The 24,253-nt window shown below is 36.9% G+C and overlaps 2 pseudogenes; one reads left to right on the top strand and one right to left on the bottom strand.

Moving 5' to 3' along the window:
* Positions 1 to 4,050: 4,050 nt before the first annotated feature.
* Positions 4,051 to 4,715, bottom strand: LOC129073271 (UBX domain-containing protein 8-like; annotated as a pseudogene).
* A 1,201-nt stretch (positions 4,716 to 5,916) lies between these two features.
* LOC129073270 (leucine-rich repeat-containing protein 57-like) lies at positions 5,917 to 6,752 on the top strand (annotated as a pseudogene).
* Positions 6,753 to 24,253: the final 17,501 nt, after the last annotated feature.

Genomic DNA, 24,253 nt, shown 5'->3' with positions numbered 1-24,253 from the left:
CTGGATTTCCTGGAAGTCTATTTCCTTCACCTGATTGGGGAGGTTCTCTTTCATTATTTTTTTCAAGTAAGTTTTCAATTTCTTGCTCCTCTTCTTTTCCTTCTGGCACCCCTATGATTTGGATGTTGGAACGTTTAAAGTTGTCTCAAAGGTTCTTAAGCCTCTCCTCACTTTTTTGAATTTGTTTCTTCATTCTGTGCTGGTTGAATGTTTATCTCTTCCTTCTTCTCCAAATCATTGGTTTGAGTCCCGGTTTCCTTCCTTTTACTGTTGGTTCCTTTTACATTTTCTTTTATTTCACTTTGCGTAGACTTCACTTTTCCCTCCATTTTGCGACCATACTCAACCAGTTCAGTGAGCATCCAGACTACCAGTGTTTTGAACTGTGCGTCTGATAGGTTGGCTCTCTGTTCATCGCTTAGTTCTATTTTTGGAGCTTTGATCTGTTCTTTCATTTGGGCCATATTTCTTTGTCTCAGTGCACCTGTTATGTTGGGAGGGGCAGAGCCTTACTATTCACCAGGGCGAGGCAACCCAGGTTGCTGCGTTGTGATGCTGTGTGTGGGGGAGGGGTCTGAGAGGGAACAATGCCACTTGCTTGGCTCTCAGTCGGCTTTCAGTCACTCCCCCCACTGCCCACAAGCCAATTGGGCCCTTCTGGTGCCGATTCCCGGGTTGGTGGGTTTGTGTATGTTCTAGGCCCCTGTGGGTCTCCCCAGTGGACTCTCCTGTGAGGCTGGAAGTTTCTCCTGCTGCCATGACCCCCACAGGTTTTTACTTACAGAGGCTTTCTTTTCCTGCACTGGAACCCTGGATTGAATGGTCTATCTTGCTCCCCAGCTGTTCCTCACAGTTTATCTGCACGCAAATGTGGGACCATCTGGTCCACCAACCACCTCCTCGCCCACCTGGTCCTTCAGCTACCACCTTGCCACACAGTCTCTTCACCCCGGCTGCCCATTTCTGCCCCTCCTACCCATCTGGATGAATGTTTCTTCTTTAGCTCCTTGGTTGTTGGACTTCCATACAGTTCTATTTTCTGGCAGTTCTGGTTATTTTTTGTTTTTCAATTTGTTGTTGTCCTTTTCATTGTGCAAGGAGGCAAAGTGTGTCTACCTATGTCTCCATCTTGGCTGGAAGTCTCTAAAGCATATACTCATGATACAAAAAATTTATAATCTGCCTAATTTGAGAATCATGAAGCATCAATATCAACTATAACATGTAAAGAGCTGGACTTAGACAAGTGATCACATATTTTAGCTAATGGTATTTTCTGTTTCATTTACAAAACAAGGATCATATGAAAAACATTGGGAAAATGGGCCGCACCAACTCTAACATTGCACACACCCACCCACAGGTGCTGTGGTAATTAATATACTCCAACTGAGAGTTTTGGTGCATAATGTTACATCACAACTATGTCGACATAGCATTTTCTATGATATTAAAAAGCTTTTGAAAATTTCTTTATAATAACTATGTAATATCCCATGATATAAATTTACCTACATGGTTAATTAATAAAAATATTGTTTCCATTTATTTTTGTTCATTAGATTGTCATTGTGGTGATCCCCCCGCAAACCTCTGTCACATTTTCAATTATTTTTTATGGTATATTATTAGAAATTGAATTATTAGGTCACAGGGATAGGAAGAGTTTTGAAGCCATTATTCAATAATACCAAATGCTTTGCAGAAAAATTTTTATCAACATTCATAATATAGAAGATTCCTCATGTACTCTTGATAGTTCCCATGTACTCTTGAGCATTTGCTTTAAAAATGTCTTTTCCAGTTTGCTAGACAAAATGATATTTAACTGATTTAAATTATGTTTCTTTTGTGATTAAGGAAGGGGAACACACTTTTTATGTTTATTAGTCACCTATAGTTCTGCCATGAAAGTTCTTTAAATATTAAGACTATTAACCTTATGTCTATCACATTTGTTGCAAATGTTTTTTTTAGTTTGTAACTTGACTCAATTTTGTTTATGAATTCTTGATCTAGGAAAAAACTGTGAGCCATTATTTTCTTTTCCATTGTCCTTTCCTCCATTTTTTATAATGGTAGGGGTGTCCTTCCCTTTCCAAAATCCAAATAAATATTTACTTTTCTGGGGAGTAATTTGGAAATTTGTATTTAGGGTTAAAAAGTATCTATCCTTCCTCATTAATTTACCCTTGGAGGTTAGGCTCTAAGTGAAGAAATTATAAAATATGAATTATTTTGATGTTTTTAATGACAGAAGCTTGCTTTTATTGCAGTATGAAACAAGAAAACACAATACAAATTTAACAGGATATTGAATGAAACTTTAGAGTTGTTGCAGAATATTGGTTAAAGCTACATAGCTAAAAAAAATATTCTCCAAGTATCCCAATATTCTACAGAGACCCACCAAGGAGTTCTCAACACAGTTATATGGGGCTTATACAGGGACAGCAGAATCGTCAAACTACTGATTACTCATTCTATTCCTTTTCAGCCTAAATTTACTTAGAGACTAGAAAGAATTAGAGAAGAATTTATAGTGTTTGAGAGTCCTTGGCTTGGGAAAGAATGTTTTTCCCTTCCTTGAGAAGGTGAGAGGCATGCAAGTCCCTTGCCAAAGGCATGTGAGGAATAATCCAAAGAATCACTTATAGAGACTGGGGGAATGTGCATGAGATAAGAACAGAGGGAAGTATTTTATCACATTTTGGATACTCAACATTTTCTTTCCAGAGTAAAGTTTCTGATGGTCATTCAGGTTTGACTTGTTCCTATGGGCTTTTCCGCATTGACTACATTCCTATGGCTTCCCTTCACTCTGTATTCAACTGTACCAAATAACATTTGAACTCTGGTTTGAAAGATCACTCTTGATCACTACATTCATAGAGTTTATCTCTGTGGATGAATTTTCTAATGTTAATAAAATCTGGAACCTGGCTAAAGGCTCTTCAGTGCTCTTCACACATATTTTCTCACCATCATGACCTTCTTGATGACTTATAATCTCTGAAACTTGGCTGAAGCTATGATCATATGACCCACACCATGTACTTCCTGTCATGTGTATGGTTTCATCCTCATGTAGGACAGTGCCTGAGATTAGAGCAGTTACTCTAACACTTACTATAGTCTTGGAAGCTCCCTGGCTAGGAGACAACCCTATCAGTGTGTATCCCAAACCTTAACCATCTATCATTTCTTTTAAGGAATTATGTATTTGGGAAAACAAAAACAGCTGTAATACAGTGTAATAAATTCTACAGAAGAGGTGTAAAGGAGAGTTGAAGGTTAAAACACTGAGGAACCAAGCTGGCCAACCCTTAAGACAGAGCATGGGGAAAGAAAAAGGGAGTGACTAGCACAAAGTGAACAGCCTGTTACACTGTATTTTGAGGCAAAATTACAGAAATCTCAAACATTACTTAAGAACATTAAGTAAAGATTAATCCATACCTTTCAAAAAGAACTTTAAAGATGTAAAGAGCTTTGAACATTCTTTTAAAAGTTTTTACTTCTAGAAATACAGCAGAATAAACATTCCAATTTATAAGACTGTGAAGAGTTTCATTGAATTGTGATTCATAGTGTGATTAAAATGAATTCATGAGGCAGAAACTAAAGTCATACATATGGCTTTGTTTTTCTGATTTTTACTTACTGATTTTTTTTTTTTTTTGAGAGTGGGCAGACAGGGTGGGGGGTGGGTGGAGAAAGAAACAGAGAAACATCAATTTGTTGTTCCACTTAGTTATACATTCATTGGTTGATTCTTGTATGTTCCCTGACTGGGAATCAAGCCTGCGACCTTGGCATATCAGGATGACATTTTAACCAACTGAGCTTAACTCAGCCAGGGTTCATTTGGTACATTATAAGATGGCATTCGAAGAATTATTATATACAGAGAGTAGTCGTTTTCTAATCCTTTATGCCCATATATTCCCATAGATATCAACATTAAAGTGTTTACTGTCATGATTTTAATGTGAATCTTTAATGGTCCTGTAAGATCATGACGTAAGTGATTTTATGTAGAACAGGTAGTTATTTCTCGTTGCTTGGCTCTTTTTCTTCCACATCGAGTACAGTATCCACAGTTACTCCCATGTCCTGCAGTGTCCTGCAGTGAAGGCCTTCCTCCACTTCCAGAGGCCTTCTGGGAAAGGAAGTAGAAAGGCTGAATAGGGATGTGTGGTACCCAATTTTCAGCATCCAGTCAAATAGAGCCTGTGAATGGCAAGACTGAAAAAACCTTCTCCTCAGGACCCTCCCACTGGGACACCGGAGAGCAACAGTAACTACTTCTTCAGCGACTTCAGGAGGTTCTTCAGTTAAATCTAGAACCTCCTCTGGCATGGGCTGCTCAGCAGATGGTGAAACTTTGGTTGAAGGCTTAGGCAACTTCTGTCTCTGCTGCTTTTCTGTTTGATGTTTCAAAAGCTGTCTCACTCTCATTTTCAAGCACCAAATCTTCACCACCTTCAAGTTTATGACCATTGCTCAATGTCCAGGTTTCACCTGTCATTTGATAAAAACGCTCTTCCAGTGTTTTCAATTTCATTTCTTGGTGAGGTTTTAGAACATTCTCTATGTATCTGCTGGCCTAGGTCTGGGATCCCATGCTGTAGTTCCAGACACAAGAGGGGGAGCGTGGAGAGGATAAAAAATAAACAACATCTATCTTTTGAAAGGAGGCTAATTTGCCTCATCAACTTGTCTTTACATGCAGAATTTTCTTAAGTTTGGAGTCATGAAGAGTTAACCCTTGGAATATGTGGTCACATACAAATCTCCCTCAAATCCTTGATTTTTAATTAATTTCTTGTTCAGTCTCTATTAGTCTGATAACAAAATTTAAAAAGTATAGCTATCATTAACATTTGATAATTGGCAGTCACAAGAAAACCAACTGGCTCAAAAATGAGAGGGAGAGAGAAGACGAAAAGGAAAGGAGAGAAAAGAAATTGTCTAACAAATCTCCACTATATAGCTTCTTAACAAAGCCAGCCAGGGACTGTATTTACCCTCCAACCTGACAAAAACACTAAAATAGTGGGACAAAAATATGGAATAATGGTATTCAAAATATCACACATCAGACAATGAATAGTGATCCCTAAGGGATGGGGGAAAAACGAGGTGTACTTTTACTACTCGGGAGTTTCCAGTTTGTGGTGCAATGAGGGAAAATGCATTTGGAGCCCAGAGGATTCCCTTAGTTGAGGTGACAGAGATGAGAGACTCGAAAGACCAAGGCGGCTGGCATTCAGAGAACAGGATACCAAAAAGAAAAGAGCTGCACTTAGGGAGAACCCTAGAGATCTTCAAAGGATTTTGTTAAGTATTTGGTCAAGTACTGATCAGTGAATTCATATAAGGAAATTACCTAAGGCTGGGGAAAGACCCACCTGAAAGGATTATAGAGAACAAACGTCATCGGAAGCTCCAACAGGTCTGGGGATCATGCTTGTTCCCACCATCCACAGCAGGAAATTAATTTATGAGGCATGAATATTCATGTAGGCCTTGGCACAGTAGTCTAAGGTAATTCTCTTTATGAAAAACGCTGTTGTGGCCCTGCCTAACAAATCTTAAAAGCAAGACTCCAAAAAGATTTAATTGCTTCCAAATAACTGTCTCTCACAATAAAGTTTAACAAGATGTATGATAATAAAGAAAATATCTAGCACCAATAAGTATTTACCAAAATTTTACCAAAAGGTAAAGTTCATGATGCCTGGCATCCAGTTAAAAAATAACTAGGCATGTGAAGAAGCAGAAAAGTGTGACCCATCATGAGGAGAAAAATCAATCAGTCCAAACTGACCCAGAACTTACACAGATGTTATATTTAGCAGACAAGTACATTTAAAAAGTTATTACACAGTGTGGGTCCCAGGTCTTCCCTTGTGGAGCAGGCTGGGAACTGAGAAGGACCTGAGCTGTGGCACAAGAATGGGAAACAGTGCCCTCCACACTCATGTAGAAACCTCACAGAAAATGTGTATCTTTCAGCTAAGGACCCTGGGCTGACTGAGTTCTCTACAGAGTTGCAGAAGCTGCTAAGCAATCTCAGGACCATCAACCTGTCCAACAACATTGAGAGCATACCACCTATGATTATAAGGAAGTTCTCTCTGCTGAAGAGCCTCTCCTTAAACAACATACTGACTGTTCCTCCTGAGGAGATACGCAATCTGAAAAAAACTAGAAACACGAACCCCAAACCACAATTATTTGAGAGAGCTGCCATCTACCTTTGGACAACTGTCTGCCCTCAAGACCTGAGCCTCTCTGGGAACCAGCTGCAAGCTCTACCATCTCAACTTTGTAGCCTACAGCACTTGGGTGTGGTAAATCTCTCCAAGAATCAGATTTGGAGCATAGCTGACATAACAGGGAAGCTGCAGGTCATCGAACTCAACCTCAACCAGAACCAGATATTTCAGATCTCAGTAAAGTTATCTTGTTATCCTTACCTTAAAGTTTTCCACCTGGAGAGAACTGCCTTGATCTCAGCATGCTTCACAGAGCATCCTTGGTGGTCCTCAGATCTGTCTGCTTTCTGTGAAAGGCAACCTTTTTGAAATAAACTTCGAGAACTAGAAGGCTATGATCTAAGTACATGGGGAGTTACATGGCCACAAAGAAGGATGCATAATGTTCTCCGTGAAACAATGATTTGTAACCTGTTGCAGTCTGGCTGGTACAAAGGCTCCTGTTCTTGTCAAGGATATCTGCAGTAAGAAGATGATACTCCAGGAGATTATATTTCATTTGATCTTTTTCCTGGGGTTTATCTCAAATAAGCTAAAAAGAGTCAATAGACAGGACGAGTTCTCCATTTTGAGTCAGTGATAGGACAATGGACAATGTTGATCTTCAAAATTGTCATTAGTTGGGCTTGAAAAAAAACCAGTAGCTAGTTGCTCTTTGTACAGTGAGGGGATGCTGCTTGGTATCAGAATAGCTTCACACCACGGCTTGACATTTCATGTTGAGTTTCAATATGTGAGCTTTCATGAAGTCAGGTGCCATTCCACTTCTGTTTAACATTTCATATTTTTATGAAATTCAAATAATTTGTGAGAGGCTGCTATGGTCAATATAAGGACTTGTGATTTTATTCCAATTCATAAGTTCAATTGCAAATATTTATACTTGGAATTTGGGGTGTACATAAATATATTGCTAGCTTGGCTAAAAGTGTACTTTATCAGAGCAGCATCAATCATACACTGAGACATTTTCCCAAGGCTACAGTAGCAATTCTTTTACTACTGCATTTATCTTATTAGTAGATGGCTCTGAAGAGCTAAAACCATATATGCAAAACTTGTAAGATACAAAGGGTTTTAATAATCAAGATTTTCCTGAAGCTTTGTTAGTAAAAAATGACTTATTTTTGGTAATCTTTTTCCCTTTTTTGTATATATAATTCTACTAATCAATTTACCTATCCAAAAACTGCTACAATATTTTAAAACAAGCTATGTTTATCAAGCTTATTCTCTGAATAAGAGAATATACCAAATAAAGAATTTTTACTGAACTTTGGCAGGAAGAAAAGTTAACCCTTTAAAAGAAGACAGGAAAACTTTAACCTGTAAATGGCGCCCTGATTGAAAGTAAACTTATTAGGAAGAAATGTTTCATGTTCAGTTTGCATGAGTACTACAATGCCTTCATGTGACTGATAAACATTTTGTGGTATTGGAACCATGCTTATTAAGAGAAACTGAAGTTATAGGGGTAGGTGGTTTCAGATGATTACTGACATAAACATTTTGAAAACTACCACTCTGTCATTTTCTAAAGTTTTGTGTTAGCCAAAGAGCTATTATTTGTCATGCAGTGATAGCTCTCATTTTATAAATCTAGTTTAACTTTTAAGTCAAGGGATCATAAGAGCCTAGTATTTAATGTGTATAAGGAAGTCTCTCCTACTTTAAATTTGGTCCAGGTATTATTTTTCCCATGTTATTTTCCGTTTCTCAATTTGGGGGTGTGGAGGATAGGGGGACCAGTTTTTTTATTATTATTAATTGAGTTTTAAAATAAACACTAATGCTTACTTTTAAAAAAGTTATTATAACTGTGTTCCATATGTCAAAAAAACTAGAAAAAAGAATGGTCATGTTAAGTAGAGAAATGAAATATATTTAATAAGGTACAAATCATACATCTAGTGATAAATCTAGCCATAATAGTTTAAATAAAAAATACTCTGGATGTAATTAACTAGTAAAGACTCATGAACTTTAAGACATTACAATAGCAAATATTCTACATGAAATAAAAATTTAAAAACAGATACTAGGTGCCTTTGTTCATATATCTGGAGCCTGAGACATTGATGAAATCATGAGGTCCTGGACTTGGATTTGTTTTAGGTAAGATAAAGATTCCCTCCATCACTTTAATCAACTCGTTTTCAGATCTGTTACTCATAGCCAAATGCAATTCCAAATGCCCATCACAAAACATGAAATATCTCTTTTTCTAACACGCACACACACCCGCACACATACACACATGATCTTTGACATATTTTATTCTTACATTATTCCCTCTAGAGCTTATATAATAAGGACTATGTTTATGACTTATGATCTCCATACACTGTCTCAATTCTTTAAACTATCCCTCTAACATGCACAGTCTCTATTACTTCCATTTCTGCACACATACTGTGTCTTATCTTATACAGTCATATGCACCAAGTCCATATGGTATCATGATACCTGACTGTCAAATACAACTCTAATCAACCCCCATCATACACACCGTCTTCATCACTCATGGTCACACCTATAATTACTCAATCCCTACACTATCACGGTGTCTAACCATATCCATTATCATACATACAGTCCACATCTCCACTGTAAAACCTTCAACATCCTCCAAAACTCCTTTCCCACATGTTCATGCTATTTCCATATCGTACACACTCACAACCAATATCCATATCACCTTCACTCTCACACACACACTTTTCCCATTCCTCACTGACATTCAGAAACTCTTTACATTTTCCCATCATACAATAACCCCACTCAGACAGTCATGATTTCCACTCCAAATTATCAGGCACTTTTCCATTCCCCATTACCACAATACTCACTGTACCTATCTGCCCCCACAAATACATATGCTTCTCATTTCCTCTAGCACAACACACATAGAAACACACTAACCCTATCATTTCTACCATGGACCTATCTTCTATCTTTCTCCTTTCTACCCACTGTCTATATCCTATCATTACTTGAAACGTCCCATCCACATTTTCACACACACAATGATCCCAGTGCTGTATTATCATTGTGCCTTTCCCACTTCTTCTCCATTCCCATTCTCCCCCACAACCATACATATGCAAATGCACAATTTCCATCTTCCACAGTATGACATACACTGTGTCCATACTACCATTATCACATGCATTTTGATATCATGCTGTCACAATCATTCACATTGCTTGGTCCTGCCTTCATTTTCAGTGACTTCATACCATCTTACACCATTACTCACACCCTCCCCATTGTCACCATTTTTCACACAAATATTGATTACATCACTGCCACTATCCTACTGTCACTCAATACTTTCCCCAACTCTGCAACAAACACGGCCCAGATCATTCACAATTTGACACATGGTGCCCCATCCCCTGCAATCTCCTTCTCGTTTTCTTTCTTTTCTCCCTTTCTTTTCTCTCCCCGCATCCACATACTCACACAAGTTCTCAGTATGTGGATATTACATGAATCCAGATATAATAGAAAAATTTCTTATTTGAAGCCTCATTTCAAAGCTCTAGCAAGTGGAAGAACATATCATGCTTGGAAGGTACAATGTGTATGGTTCCCATTTGGTACATAGTTGTGAATGGATTCATTTTGGTACATTTGCCTTTAAGAAGCATTTCTTCATGTTTTGTTATAGCATTTTAAATATTCCATTGATGTATCTTTAATATGATACTATACAATTAAGCTATTTGTGTTGTATTTAAGTTTTCCTAAAAGATCCCAATAGCTTTCTTTTTGTTACAGCAAAATTGTGATGTTTTTGGTCCTGATGAGACAGACAGGTTCAAGTAAATAGCTATACTGAATATACCACTGAGCTGCGTTAGAGGGAACACTTAATCTTTGAGTCTTAGGTTTCCATGTGAAGAACTTCAACTAGACTAACTTTTCTGCCTACTGAGGGAAAAATGAATTATATGATTATGTTTGGGAGAAATATCTGAATGTACTTGGCTCAAACCCTTGCTCTCTGCTTTTCTCTTCAGGGGTCCATATGCCTATAGAAAACATGACTTCTCACTGGCTCCTTGCCATGTATTAAGAGGACTACCTTTGACCTGGAGTCTTGCAGCTTTTCAGCATTGCTTGCAATTGTCTGAGTAAGTCTGTCTAATTTGAGTCCAGCATTAGGAAGTCCACACTAAAACCATCTTTTTCAGTCAGATTTATTAATGGTGATGTTGTTCTGATCTTCATGTATCTGATTCCTAACTTTATATTTCAATTAGTACTGAACCTAGGTAGGGAAGACACGTGATATTTATTGATCCCTTACAAACCCGGCATGATGTGGACCACTGAAATCATGTAAATTATCTTTACTCACTTTATCTATGTTCTTTTTTTTTAAAGTATATTTTACTGGCTATGCTACTATAGTTGTCCCATTATTTCTCCCCTTTATTCCCCTCCACCCTGCACCCTCCCTCCCACTAACATTCCTTCCCCCACTTACTTCAGCCCATGGGTCATACATACAAGTTCTTTGGCTTCTACATTTCCTGTACTATACTTAACGTTCCCCTGTCTATTTTGTATCTACCAACTATTCTTCTCCTTTTTTTAAATTATTTATTCATTTATTTTTTAACGTATAAATCATGTTTATTCTATTACACTTGTCTCAGTTTTTTACTCCTTTACCCCCCTCCACCCACCCCCCACTCCCACAGTCAATTCCCACTCTGTTGTCCATGTCCATGGGTCATTCATATGTGTTCTTTGTCTAGTCCCTTCCCCTTCTTTCCACCATTGTCCTCTTTCCCTCTCCCCTTTGGTCACTTTCAGTCTGCTCCATGTTTCCGTGCCTGTAGTTTATTTTGTTAGTTTATTTTGTTAAATAGAGTCCACTTATAGATGAGATCATATGGTAATTGTCTTTCATCAACTGGCTTATTTCATGTGGCTTAATATTCTCCAGTTTCATCCATGTTGTCACAAAAGGTAGCAGTTCCACCTCTCTCTCTTTCTTTCTTATTCTCTGTACATATTTTCCTATTCTCTCCCATCCCCCTCCCCACTGATAACTCTCCATGTGATTTCCATTCCTGTGATTCTGTCCTGTTCTAGTTGTTTGCTTAGTTTGGTTTTGTTTTAGGTTCAATTGCTGACAGTTGTGAGTTAGTTGCCATTTTTACTGTTCATAGTTTTGAGCTTATTTTTCTTAGATAAGTTTCTTTAAGATTTCATATAATAGGGGCTTGGTGATGATGAACTCCTTTAACGTTACGTTATCTTGGAAGCACTTTATCTGACCTTCCATTCTAAATGATTGTTTTGCTGGATAGAGTAATCTTGGATGTAGGTCCTTACCTTTCATGACTTTGAATACTTCTTGCCAGCAAGGATTTTTTTTTTTTTCAAATTCAGCTGATAGTCTTATGGGAACTCCTTTGTAGGTAACTCCTTTTCTCTTGCTCCTTTGAAGATTCTCTCCTTATCTTTAATCTTGGGTAATTTAGTTATGATGTGCCTTGGTGTGTGCTTGCTTGGGTCCAACTTCTCTGGGACTCTCTGAGCTTCCTGGATTTCCTGGAAGTCTATTTCCTTCACCTGATTGGGGAGGTTCTCTTTCATTATTTTTTTCAAGTAAGTTTTCAATTTCTTGCTCCTCTTCTTTTCCTTCTGGCACCCCTATGATTTGGATGTTGGAACGTTTAAAGTTGTCTCAAAGGTTCTTAAGCCTCTCCTCACTTTTTTGAATTTGTTTCTTCATTCTGTGCTGGTTGAATGTTTATCTCTTCCTTCTTCTCCAAATCATTGGTTTGAGTCCCGGTTTCCTTCCTTTTACTGTTGGTTCCTTTTACATTTTCTTTTATTTCACTTTGCGTAGACTTCACTTTTCCCTCCATTTTGCGACCATACTCAACCAGTTCAGTGAGCATCCAGACTACCAGTGTTTTGAACTGTGCGTCTGATAGGTTGGCTCTCTGTTCATCGCTTAGTTCTATTTTTGGAGCTTTGATCTGTTCTTTCATTTGGGCCATATTTCTTTGTCTCAGTGCACCTGTTATGTTGGGAGGGGCAGAGCCTTACTATTCACCAGGGCGAGGCAACCCAGGTTGCTGCGTTGTGATGCTGTGTGTGGGGGAGGGGTCTGAGAGGGAACAATGCCACTTGCTTGGCTCTCAGTCGGCTTTCAGTCACTCCCCCCACTGCCCACAAACCAATTGGGCCCTTCTGGTGCCGATTCCCGGGTTGGTGGGTTTGTGTATGTTCTAGGCCCCTGTGGGTCTCCCCAGTGGACTCTCCTGTGAGGCTGGGAGTTTCTCCTGCTGCCACGACCCCCACAGGTTTTTACTTACAGGGGTTTTGAGGCTTTCTTTTCCTGCACTGGAACCCTGCACTGGATTGCATGGTCCATCTCGCTCCCTAGCTGTTCCTCATGGTTTATCTGTACGCAAATGTGGCATCACCCGGTCCTCCAGCCACTGCCTTGCTGTTCATCCTTTTCATCCTGGCTGCCTGTCTCTGCCCCTCCTACCTGTCTGGATGAATTTTTCTTCTTCACCTCCTTGGTTGTCAGACTTCCAAACAGTTTGATTTTCTGGCAGTTTTGGTTGTTTTTTGTTTTTAAATATTTTGTTATCCTTCTTTTGATTATGCAAGGAGGCAAAGTGTATCTCCCTATGCCTCTATCTTGTCCAGAAGTATGGCTTTATCCATGTATTAATACAGAAAAGTTTCTAGGTGGAGTTTGGTATTGATTAGCATTTGAGACAAACACTTGGCAGCAATTAAGGCTAGGTCTAAATAGGGCAATTGTATGTCCATCATTCCTAGTCTCCTGATTCCTCCTAGATTACGTAGTCCAAATTTTGAAGGGTTAGGGTTACCATGTACAGTAGTTGCTATTTAATTAATCAGGATGGTGGGGAGTAGGCACCATCTAGATCTATCTTCCTTGGCCATACTACTAAGTCCTAGGAGGGTATAACCAAAAAAGCTCTTTCATGGGATCGGGTGGCAAACCTTTATGTGAAATATTAGAAAGAGTTTTAGATAGTCATGAAAGCCTTATTAAAGAAAGACAAATCAGCAACCCATTTCTTAAGCAGTAAAGAAACATTTCAATTAAAAACTAGAATTTAGTCTGATAGGATGTAGTCGTTAACAAACAGTTCTCTGGAAATTTAGATATAACAGTGATTTTAGCTCCCTTTCTTTTTTCCTTTTAGCTAGCTTTGTGCTAGCTTTTGAGCCCTTCCATACAAATTTAAATACTGTGTTTGTCTGCTCTCAGTGAAAGAACCCCATTTCAGAGTACAATTTGTGTCCAAGGTGACCAGGGCCAAATATTGGAATTTTCATGGTTTTACTGTAGGACAATCAGTCCTACAGTAAATTTCCTGTTGTAAGGAAATGGCAACTATTCTCTGTAAATAAAGCAATATGATGATTTGACTTCACATGTAACCTCTTTTTCATACCTAAACATTGGTGGTGTTCTAGCAGTACTGACCCAAAGACACAAAGTGACCATTCATAAAAACAAACAAAGAAAACATGTCTCAGCAGTCAAAGAGAAATGAAACAAAAGTACTGGACAAGACATATGCAAACCTGATATGTAAAGAGTAATAAAGACACAAAAAAAGTCAAGTATAGCGGAGAGATACATCAAAAACTTTCTGCAACTCAAAGCTTAGAAAAATCTCATTAAATAATAAAATAAAAAATGATGGTCACTGATGAGCCCTGATTTACTGGACTAGAAAATCAAGTGCAAGACTTATATCAAAGCACTGAGAAAAAAAGTAGTAGTAATAATAATAAAAAACCAATAGATTAAATAAGGGACAAATTAAGGTATTTAGATATTTCCAAAGGACCTACTATGTGAATATGGGTGGGTAGATGGAGAGTTAAAGGAGAAAAAGCAGAGAGAAAGAATCAATAATTAAGTAAGTATGGAAGAAAATTTACCTGATCTAAAGAATGGGCCCTCTAAATTCCAGACAAGAATGATTCAATAACTGATTCATTTATCCGTTCATCCATCCATTCATTAATTTATGTTCCCATATGTTAATTTAATCACTACATTAAATGGTCCTATTATGTGTCTGTCACTGTTCTAGGCACTTGAGATATCATGAACAATAGACAAAAACTTCCTGCCTTCATGGAGATTATATTCTAAGACATGTAGGCATATCCTGATCAAATTCCTGAACTCAAAGAATAAAGGAAACATCTTACAAGCTTACAGATAGAAAGAAAAAGTTACCTGCAATAAAAAATTAAATTAGAAAAACATAGGACTTTTATCAGTAACACCTTACTTCATGATCTCATTCACCAATCTTCCCAGAAATGGCTTTGCTAAATTCTTAGGGAAGCTGAAGTCAATCTTTGACCCAGAACCACTGTTTTCCTGGGAGACTTTATGTAACAAGGCCAACACTATACTCTTCTCATGCAATGAAATTTGTGCTTTCTTTTCATTTTCATCAAAACTAAACAATGTATTACTTAGGGACACACATATAGATGATAGAAGTATAAGAAAACCAAGGATATTTTTGATATAAAGTCAGGGTAATGTTATCTCTACGTGGAGGCAGACAGGAGGGTGTGATTGGAGAAAGGGGCATCAAGGAACTGCTAATGTTCTACTTCGTGTTTGGTATGGTGGGTTTACTGCCATTATTTTATTTATATTATTTTAAATGTAAATAGTAATATATTTATTCAACAAATAATAAATGTCTATCATGTATCAGGCATTTTCTAGACATTAGAAACACAGAAATAAATAATAGATAAAAATCTATCTTCTTGGAGCCTGCAAGTTATCAAGGAAATAGTAAGTTTTTCTAGAGCCTAAGTACAAGAACATAGAAACTGAGTTTACCAACTGTCTAGCACAACCGATACACAAATATCCACACATCATGAAATTTCAGAATATCAGTGATAAAGTGGAAATTTAAAATCTTTCAGGAATTGAGGGTAGAAATAGTCCAGATTGGAGCAGGACAAAAGACTCTAGAAAGAGAATTTCCAGTAAATAAAATTTCTGGGTAATCTGACTTACTTGAGCATGTTGTAAAATCAAACCAAACAAAACAAAAAACAATATGATAGATCTGATGGAAAAGATAGGAACATATGAAAATATGCAGTGAAAAACAATTATTAACTCTAGAAATGATAAAAATGTGTATAAGAAATGCAAGCATATGCACTACTTCTGTCTTTAGTAAACAGTGTTTGCACAGTCATAATATAAACATTATCATTAACCAAAATTTATGCTACAACTACTATTAGAAGGGATGAAGATGTAGTAGAAAAAGGTTAGAGTTTAATATTTATCTACCATAATGACAAATCAACAGCTCATATCTAAAATAAGTAACTCAAGAAATAAAGTATAGCCATACTGTTTAGAATTATTGAGATAAAAAGCAAAAGAAACAGCTAATATATTTCAAAGTACCTACTTCAGGTAATGACCCTAATGAGTGAGAAGAGGTGAAGCAAAATACTCCCATTTTTTTGTTGCTATTTGGGTTTTAAGCCATGTATAATTATTTTTTACTTATTTAATTTATTGGGGTGACACTGGTTAACAAAATTATACAGGTTTCAGGTGCATAATTCCACAACACATCATCTGTACACTGTATTGTGTGTTTACCACCCCTTATAACATAGAATATACTATATATGTATTATATTATACTTACTATAATGAAAATACAAAATAAACATAAATGGAGTTATTTAATTATATAAGAAAGGGATATGATGAGAACTGGGATTTACTGAAATTAACATGGCTAACAGAGTAGATCAAAATAGGTAGAGAGCATATATATGTAGAAAATAAAAGGCCCCAGATGTTAGCTTTTGATTCTTTTGCAACATTTGGTAGGGGTTGTTCCAAATTGCTCTTAAATTGTAGCAGTAATCAAATGAGAGTTTTACATTTGAGAAGTGATCACCTGAGGACCTGGTAGCCCCAGTCTCAAAAGTAGATGGAAATTAGGGGTCCAAAATTGTCAAGGACAGGGAAGACAGGAGACAGGACATTTACTGTGGATGAGGAATCTCACACTACCACGAGAGGCACAACTAAAAAGCAGTATTTCTTCTGGTTCCCCTCCTATCTTTCCTGCTGCTCATTCCAAGCTTCCTTTGCTCTCCTTTTAAATACTTGTTTCTGAGATTCTGCCTGAACACCCTCCCCTGCTTTCCACCCCCCTCACTCCAGACACTCTCCAGGGGCAATCTCATTAATACCTTAACTAAAACCACCATCTCTATGCTTAATGACTTCCAAATCTATCTGCAATCCTACCTGCTTCATAGCTGCAGAATAAATTCCTGACTGCCTACTGGGTAATTCCTCTTGGACATTCCAAGGGAGCTTCAGAATTTGCATGTTCAAAATTAAACTCATCATTTTCCTTCTTAAACCTGTTTCTCATTCTGAATTTTCCAGCTCATGGGATGGCTTTTACATCTTCTTAATCATCCAAGGAAAAAAGAAAACTGAAAAACATCCTAGATTATTTCTTCTCCATTAACCCCCTATATCCAGTCAGTAACTGAGTTCTTAATTTTTTTTAATAGTATTTTTTAAGATTTTATTTATTTATTTTTGAAGAGGGGAAGAGAGCAAGAGAGGGAGAGAAACATCGATGTGTGGTTGCATTTCGCACGCCCCCTGCTGGTTGCAGGCATGTGCCCTAAAATGGGAATTGAACTCGCGATTCTTTGGTTCACAGGCCGGCGCTCAATCCACTGAGCCATACTAGCTAGGGCGAGTTCTTAATTTCTCACATAGATGCATTCTCATTTCATTCCCGCTGCTTTGACTCTGGCTTCAACACCCGCAACATTCAAGGGTCTCCATGATCTGGCGACTATCCATTACATCCTCTCTCATTCTCTATGTTCCAACCACACTAAATTTATTGAACATAACATAAACATATTGTAAACACTGAAGGATTTTAATATAATGTGTTTTTGCTCATACCACCAGACAACATCTACACACCTTTCATCCCACCCAGCAAATTAACTATTTCCTCCTTCCACCTGGTCTGTGTTACTTTGTTATAACAGTCCTGGCAAACTAATAGAGCAGGATACAAAACTGTACATACAAGTGGCAACAGTAGGTTTACAGTTGTTCTTATGGAAAATAATACAATAATTAATAAATAATAATACAAGAATAAACTCTGCTTTGTGTACTCACAACTGTAAATCTACTTTTGCCCAACCCTCTATTAGAAAGAAATATATAAATTAATTAATAGTAATTATCTCTAGGTAATGAAATGGATTTTTATTTCCTTTCTTATGAAGTTTTGTTGGTCTCCAAAATCTTCATGATGAGCATGTCCCCTACCTTTATAATACAAAATGTGTAAAAAAGATAAATATATACATAAGCAAACACTTAAAAATAATAGAAAAACATATAACATTTACTTAATGAAAAGAAGCTGTCAATAAAGGGTAGAAGGAAAGTTAATCAGGAAATTAATGCCTGCTAAGACCCAGTGATTTCATGGCTTCATCTCATTTTCAGGTGGCCTCCCAACTCACGGAGAGAGGGACTGGAAGAAACAAAGTGATGGGCAGATGACTAGTTTGTCTGGAGATGAAGGCAGAAACAATGAAAGAGGTTAAAATGATCTGAACAGAGGTGTTAAAGAGCAAAAAGCAAGGAGTTGGAAGAAGGTAAAAAGCAAGATTCATTTTCGGGGTAATGAAGAGGAGGACACAATAGAGAAGGGAGAAGTAACTGGGTATGCAAACAAAAAGGTAAACACAGAGAAAATGGGAAAAGAAAGAACCCTCTCTTGCTTGGTGTTATGGCACCCACCAGATGGAGAGTGTGAGAGGGATCTAGGGATTCAGAATGTCACCTCAAAATATGCCACATTGGCATATTGATTATTTTGAATTAAAGTTACTTGAGAAACAACAAATGCAAAAAGGATATTCTGACTCTCCTTTGCCCCCTCTGAAAGCAGGAGGTAAATCTCCCATGTGAAAGCTACCCTCCCTGTACTTTCCTCTAAAGGTATTAGGCATCCTTCGCAGCAGAAATAGGTAGTTTAGTCCCCGAAGGTTATATAAACAAGCATTGTTAATTCTTTACAATTTACTATCCCCAGCCCAAACCCCACTGCCTTGTCAATTCTTCACAAATTTGTTGTTTCTTTGTCTAAAAGTTATAAAAAGCTTCCTGCTCTGGTCACTTCTCTGAGTCTCATATGTTTATGGGCTCCCGGACATACAAAATTAAGTTTATTTTTCTCCTAGTAATCTGTCTTATGTCAATTTAGTTATTAGACCAGCCAAACAACTTAGATGGGAAAATTTTTACACCCTTATAGATGCAACAATAATGATAACAACCGTAAGAACTGTTTAGTAAGCATGTACCAACAACTAACACTTCACTAAAATATATTACCTATATTTCACATGGAAACCTCGACAGATAGCTATTATTGTTCCAATTGTGTAGATTGAAGAAACTGGTGGTCAGAGAGGGGTCCTGACTTACCCAATATCTTAGAATTAGTAAAGGAGGAGAACTGAGAGTCAACTCAAGTGTATCTGGCTACAAAGGTCTTGTGTTTTCCACCATGTCAAGGTGTCTTTGGTTTGAGTCCAACCAAAATCCTAAAATTATTCCCACATTAACAAAGTTGTCGGTTCTCGGGCCCCTGCCTGTCTCATTCTCCTTCCTTGGCTCATGTAAGAGGATTTCTTCCTGGATCCCTTTGTCTTTAGTTCTTTCCAAATTCAGCTAGGAATTCATTTTGGACTTTTGAGGCAGAAAGTCCTAAAGTCAAACAAGAAATGAAACTTTGTGGTTGGGGCTAGTATACTGAATTTCCAAAACTCAGTTCTGAAAAGTATAGGAGGGGTAGTAGAAGAGCTCTCTTATTTATTAAGATATCTTAGAAACAGGCAGAGGCCTTGTGAAAGAGGCATAGAACTGCACGTTCCCAAGAGCTAGGGAGAGACTGCTGACCCTGAGGAATAAAGAGCTGATAAGAAAAACAGAATGACACATTTATTCTCCTCCTAGAAGAAAGATGTCCCATAATCCAGAAACAAAAAAATACTTGGATCCAAAAGATGCAGTGCATTAAACTGGTTAAGCACATAGGCTTAAGGGTTGGACAGAGCTGGGCTAAAGTCCCAATATTACTACTTACTTGCTATATGACCTTGGGCAAATATCTTTACCTTTTTGAGCACTGGATGTTTTCTCTATAAAATAAAGAAAACAAAACCCAAAAGGTAATAAGTTTGGAGCTTAAACCTAATGTCAAAGAAAATGTAGGAGTGTTATAGGAAAATTTCCTAGTTCTGGTAATAGCCCAGGGCATTGTTTGGACAAATCTTCATACTGAAAACAACTTACAAGTCTTGATGAAAAGGAGGTAACGTCCACTTTAAAACAATAAAAATACAGGGCAATAAAAATACAGAATCATCAAGAAGGCAACATCATGGGAAAAGGGGAACCTAAAAAAGTAAATAAGCAGGGAGGCAATTTCTGCCCTGAGGGCATTTGTCCAATTTTTAAGAAAAGTCTTCCATTTTTGTTGCCTTGAAAAGCAAAGGAGACAGAGATTAAAGCACAAAACTACAAAGAATAGGAAAACTAAGAGGAGATCCTCCCCCCCAATAAGCTGAGACTCCAAAGGGCCACCCTGTCAAGAGGAAGATGGATGGAAAGGAGGTCATTTTGTAACTTAGGTTGAATTACATAAGTTGCCCTTGGATCCTTGAGCTTTGAATTAGATAAAGAAGCAAATCAGCAGGATCAGCTGATAGCAGAAAAGACTTCAAACACTGGGGTTAGCAAACACCAACTATAAGATAGCTATTTTGCTACAGATAAGGAAATCAATAACACACAAAGTTATTTCCAAGCAACAGGAAACTATAACAAATGGTATATCATAATTAAGTCTAACCCAACATTTAGAAAAATATAGAACCCCAAATGAAAAGGGGTACAAAGCTATCAAGGTATAACTTAAGCCATAAAAGGTGAAATGTTGCCATTTGCAGCAACATGGATGGATCCTTAGAGTATTATGAGTGAAATAAGTCAGATAGAAAAGGATAACAATCATATTATTTCACCAATATGTGGAATATAATAATAAACAAATGAACAAACAAAACAAAGCAAAAACAAACTCAGAAAACAGATCGTTAGTTAACAAAGGGGAAGGGGGTGGAGGGGAAAGGAAAAATAGTAAAGGTGATGGCATTAGCCTTTTGGCAGTGAACATGGTAGTATATATAGATAGCAAATTACAACTCTGTACACCTGAAACTTACAAAATGTCATTAACCAACGTTACCTCAATCAAAAAGGAAAAGAATTTGGAAAAGGAAATTATTAGAGTATACTACAAAAAGACAAAAAGAAAGTACAGGAAAGAGTGTAAGACTCAAAGTGTTCTCATTCAGCAAGTAGGTGTGAGGGCCTTGTAAAAGTGATCACACTAAGTCTTAACTGCTATACAAGGCACAAAACATGGAATTTCATTGATATTTAATAAAATCCTTTTCAGTCCTTTCTCCATTTCTACAAGCAACACTGGGCTCCAAGACCTGCTTTTCCTTTAAAACCAGGTAATGAAATTGCAGAGCTTCATTTTACAAATGCAGATCTTCATAATCAACATAAGGAAATTTGGAAAGACTTGCAGGCTCTGTATTCTCTTCTCTGCACCCACGGAAGGGTGGAAACGGTTTTGCTCCACAATTATTTCAAACAATCTAAATTTAAAACATGTTACATTGATCATTTTAATGAGAATGTCAATCTTGTTTTCTTTTACCATATGGAGACTTATGAATATTCATAACTGTTACCAACTAGTTCTATTCTCTCTTAATATAAATCTTTCCTTGGAAATAATATTTAAACAAAGGCATTTTGTAAGACTCCCACAACTTTAGAAATTGATGTTTTGTTCTATAAAAATAACCTACAAAAGAAATGTGTAATTCTAATTAGGTATGTTACTTGGTAATTCATTAACCTGGTATGGGAGACAGAATAATGCTCTCCCAAGATGTCCACGTCCTGATCCTGTGAATATGTTGCCTTTCATGTTAAATGGGACTTTGTATATGTGATTAAGAATCTTTAGATGGGTAAGGTATCCTGGATTATCCTAATGGACTAAATTTAATTAAAAGAACCCTTATAAGAAGGTAGTGAACACACAATACAGTGTACAGATGATGTTTTATGGAATTGTGCACCTGAAACCTGTATAATTTTGTTAACCAGTGTCATCCCAATAAACTCAATTTAAAAAATTAAAAATTAAAAAAGAGAAGGAAGAAGGATCAGAGTCAGAAGAAAATGTGACAATGAAAGTAGAAGGTCAGAGTCAAAGAGTTCAACATGCCATACTGTTGGATCTGAAGACTGACAAAAGGATCATGAACGAAAGAATTCAGGGAGCCTCTAGAAGCTGGAGAAAGCAAGGAAACATTCTCCCCTAGAGCCTCTAGAGGGCGCCAACGCTTTGATTTTCAAAACTGCTAACCTCCAGAAAAACAAGATAATAAATTTGTGCTTAATATTTGTCATAATTTATTACAGTAGCAATAGGAAACTAATACATCTGGTAAAAAAACTTGTAACTGTCATCTCTATATTTGGAAACATTAATACTTCTAAGATCTTTCAAACAAATTAGGAGAATTATTGGCACTTTCCTCTTCACCCACAGGGATGGATAAACAAATACAAACCCACGATTCTGCCGGATTTATCACATAACAAATACTTTGAAAAGATATGTTTATTTTATTTTTTAAAAGATTTTTTTTAAAGATTTTATTATTTATTTATTTATTTATTTTTAGAGAGAGGGCAAGGGAAGGAGAAAGAGAGGGCGAGAAACACCAATGCATGGTTGCTTCTTACAGGCCCCCTACTGGGGACCCTACGGCTACCCAGCATGTGCCCTGACTCAGAATGGAACCGGAGACCCTTTGATTGGCAGGCCCGCGCTCAATCTACTGAACTACACCAGCTAGGGCTAGATACATTTATTTCAAATTTAGCAGGGTCATGATTTCCATTTCGTCAGTGAGAAAAATGAAACTCAATAAGGAACTTGTCTAAGGTTGGTGTGCAAAGAGCTAGGATTCAAATCCCTGTCAACTGACTGCAAAGTCCAATATTTTTCTGCATCTTGCCACCTCTCAAACTGCTTGGGGTGTGATGAAGAAGAGAGTAGACCACCTAATGTAGTCTTCAAATAACCCATATCTATACAAAAGACTCCATGTTTGTGAAATTCACTACCTTCTTTGCTTTAATTCCATGCTCTCAGTAAGCAACATGAAGTTTTCTTAGTTTCATTTCCCAAGGACCCCGGTACGGGAACTCACATGCCCTGGACAGAGGCCCTGACTGTTCTGGTCACTGGAAAGAATATATTAGTGCAGGATGCGTGTTTTTCTTTCTAGATCTATTTTAGTGACAGGAAATTAATTTGTACTTGTTTACCACCAAACTTCATTTCAGCTGAAGTTTGAAATACATAAATGCTGAAAACCAAATCCTGGATTGTGAAATATCACCGCTCTGTTGGCTCTTTTATTAAGTTATGTTGGAATTTCCAAATAAAGGGAACTTCCTTTCTTTGATCACTTCAAAAGTATTTACACATTAAACACAACTATTTAGAGCATGAGGCCTCAGAAGTGCTTATGTAAAATTGTTTCAGAAAAGAAATTCTACTTTATTTTATACAGAATGACATCTTAGGTATAAGGACTGAAAGGTAAAACATTACAATTATTCACAAATTACATTAACAAATCAAAAACATTTTATGATCTATCATTGAGCTGTATAGTTATGATTTATGCGCTAGTAAGTAAATTTTGTATACACTTATGTAAAAATGTAATAAAACCTATAAACTAAAAACTAAAAACAAGAAACCGATGTTCGCTGCAGCATTATTTACAATAGCCAAGATATAGAAGCAACTGAAGTGTTCGACAGACAAATGAATTAAGATATGGTATATATATACAACAAAATATATTGCTCTGCCATACAAAAGAATGAAATATTGCCATTTCCAGAAACATAGACGGACTTAGAAGGTATCATGTCTAAATGCAGTAAGTCAGAGAAGGACAAAGTCTGTATGATTTCACTTATATGTGGAATCTAAAACAAACAAACAAAACAGAAACACACTCATACCCATAGAGAGCAAACTGATGGTTACCAGAGGAGAAGTAGGTTGGGAAGATGGGTGAAAAAGTTAAGGAAGAATAAGAGGTACAAACCTCCTGTTAAAAAATAAATAAGCCACAGTGATGTAAGGTGCAACATAGCGAATATAATCAGTAACAGCCTTATAACTTTGTATGGTGTCACATGGTAACTGGACTTATCATGGTGATCAACTTCTTTAGGTATATACATGTTTAATAACTATGTTGCACATCTGAAACTAATATGATATTATCTACTAAACTATATATTAATAAAATTAGAATAAGTTAAAATAAAAATAAAAACAATATATCAGGATCAAGTATTCCCACACACCAGTTATAATCAATTACAAAACATAATTTTAAAATATTAGTTAAGAGCAACAAAAACTTTCAGGTGCACAGTAATATGTCTAACAAAATATGCATGAGGCCCTTATGGAGAAAATTATAAAGTTTTTTCAAAGACAAAAAATATCTAGATTAAAGGAGAGATGAGTCACTTTCAAGGTTGTAAGGGTGTCATTTCTGCCTCTAAAATCTAAAAATAAAAAACAATTCTAATCAAAATTTCAATGTTTCTTATAGACCATTTTAAACTTATCTTAAAATTCGAATGGTCCCCATTCTCATTCACTGCCAGATTAATGGCTATGTCTACA

This window comes from Pteronotus mesoamericanus, unplaced genomic scaffold (genome assembly GCF_021234165.1).
Source record: "Pteronotus mesoamericanus isolate MK-2021 breed Mesoamerican mustached bat unplaced genomic scaffold, CSHL_Meso_final contig_398, whole genome shotgun sequence".
Classification (NCBI taxonomy): domain Eukaryota; kingdom Metazoa; phylum Chordata; class Mammalia; order Chiroptera; family Mormoopidae; genus Pteronotus; species Pteronotus mesoamericanus.
Note: the sequence above shows the minus strand (reverse complement) of the source record. Positions and strands in the feature narration are given on the sequence as shown.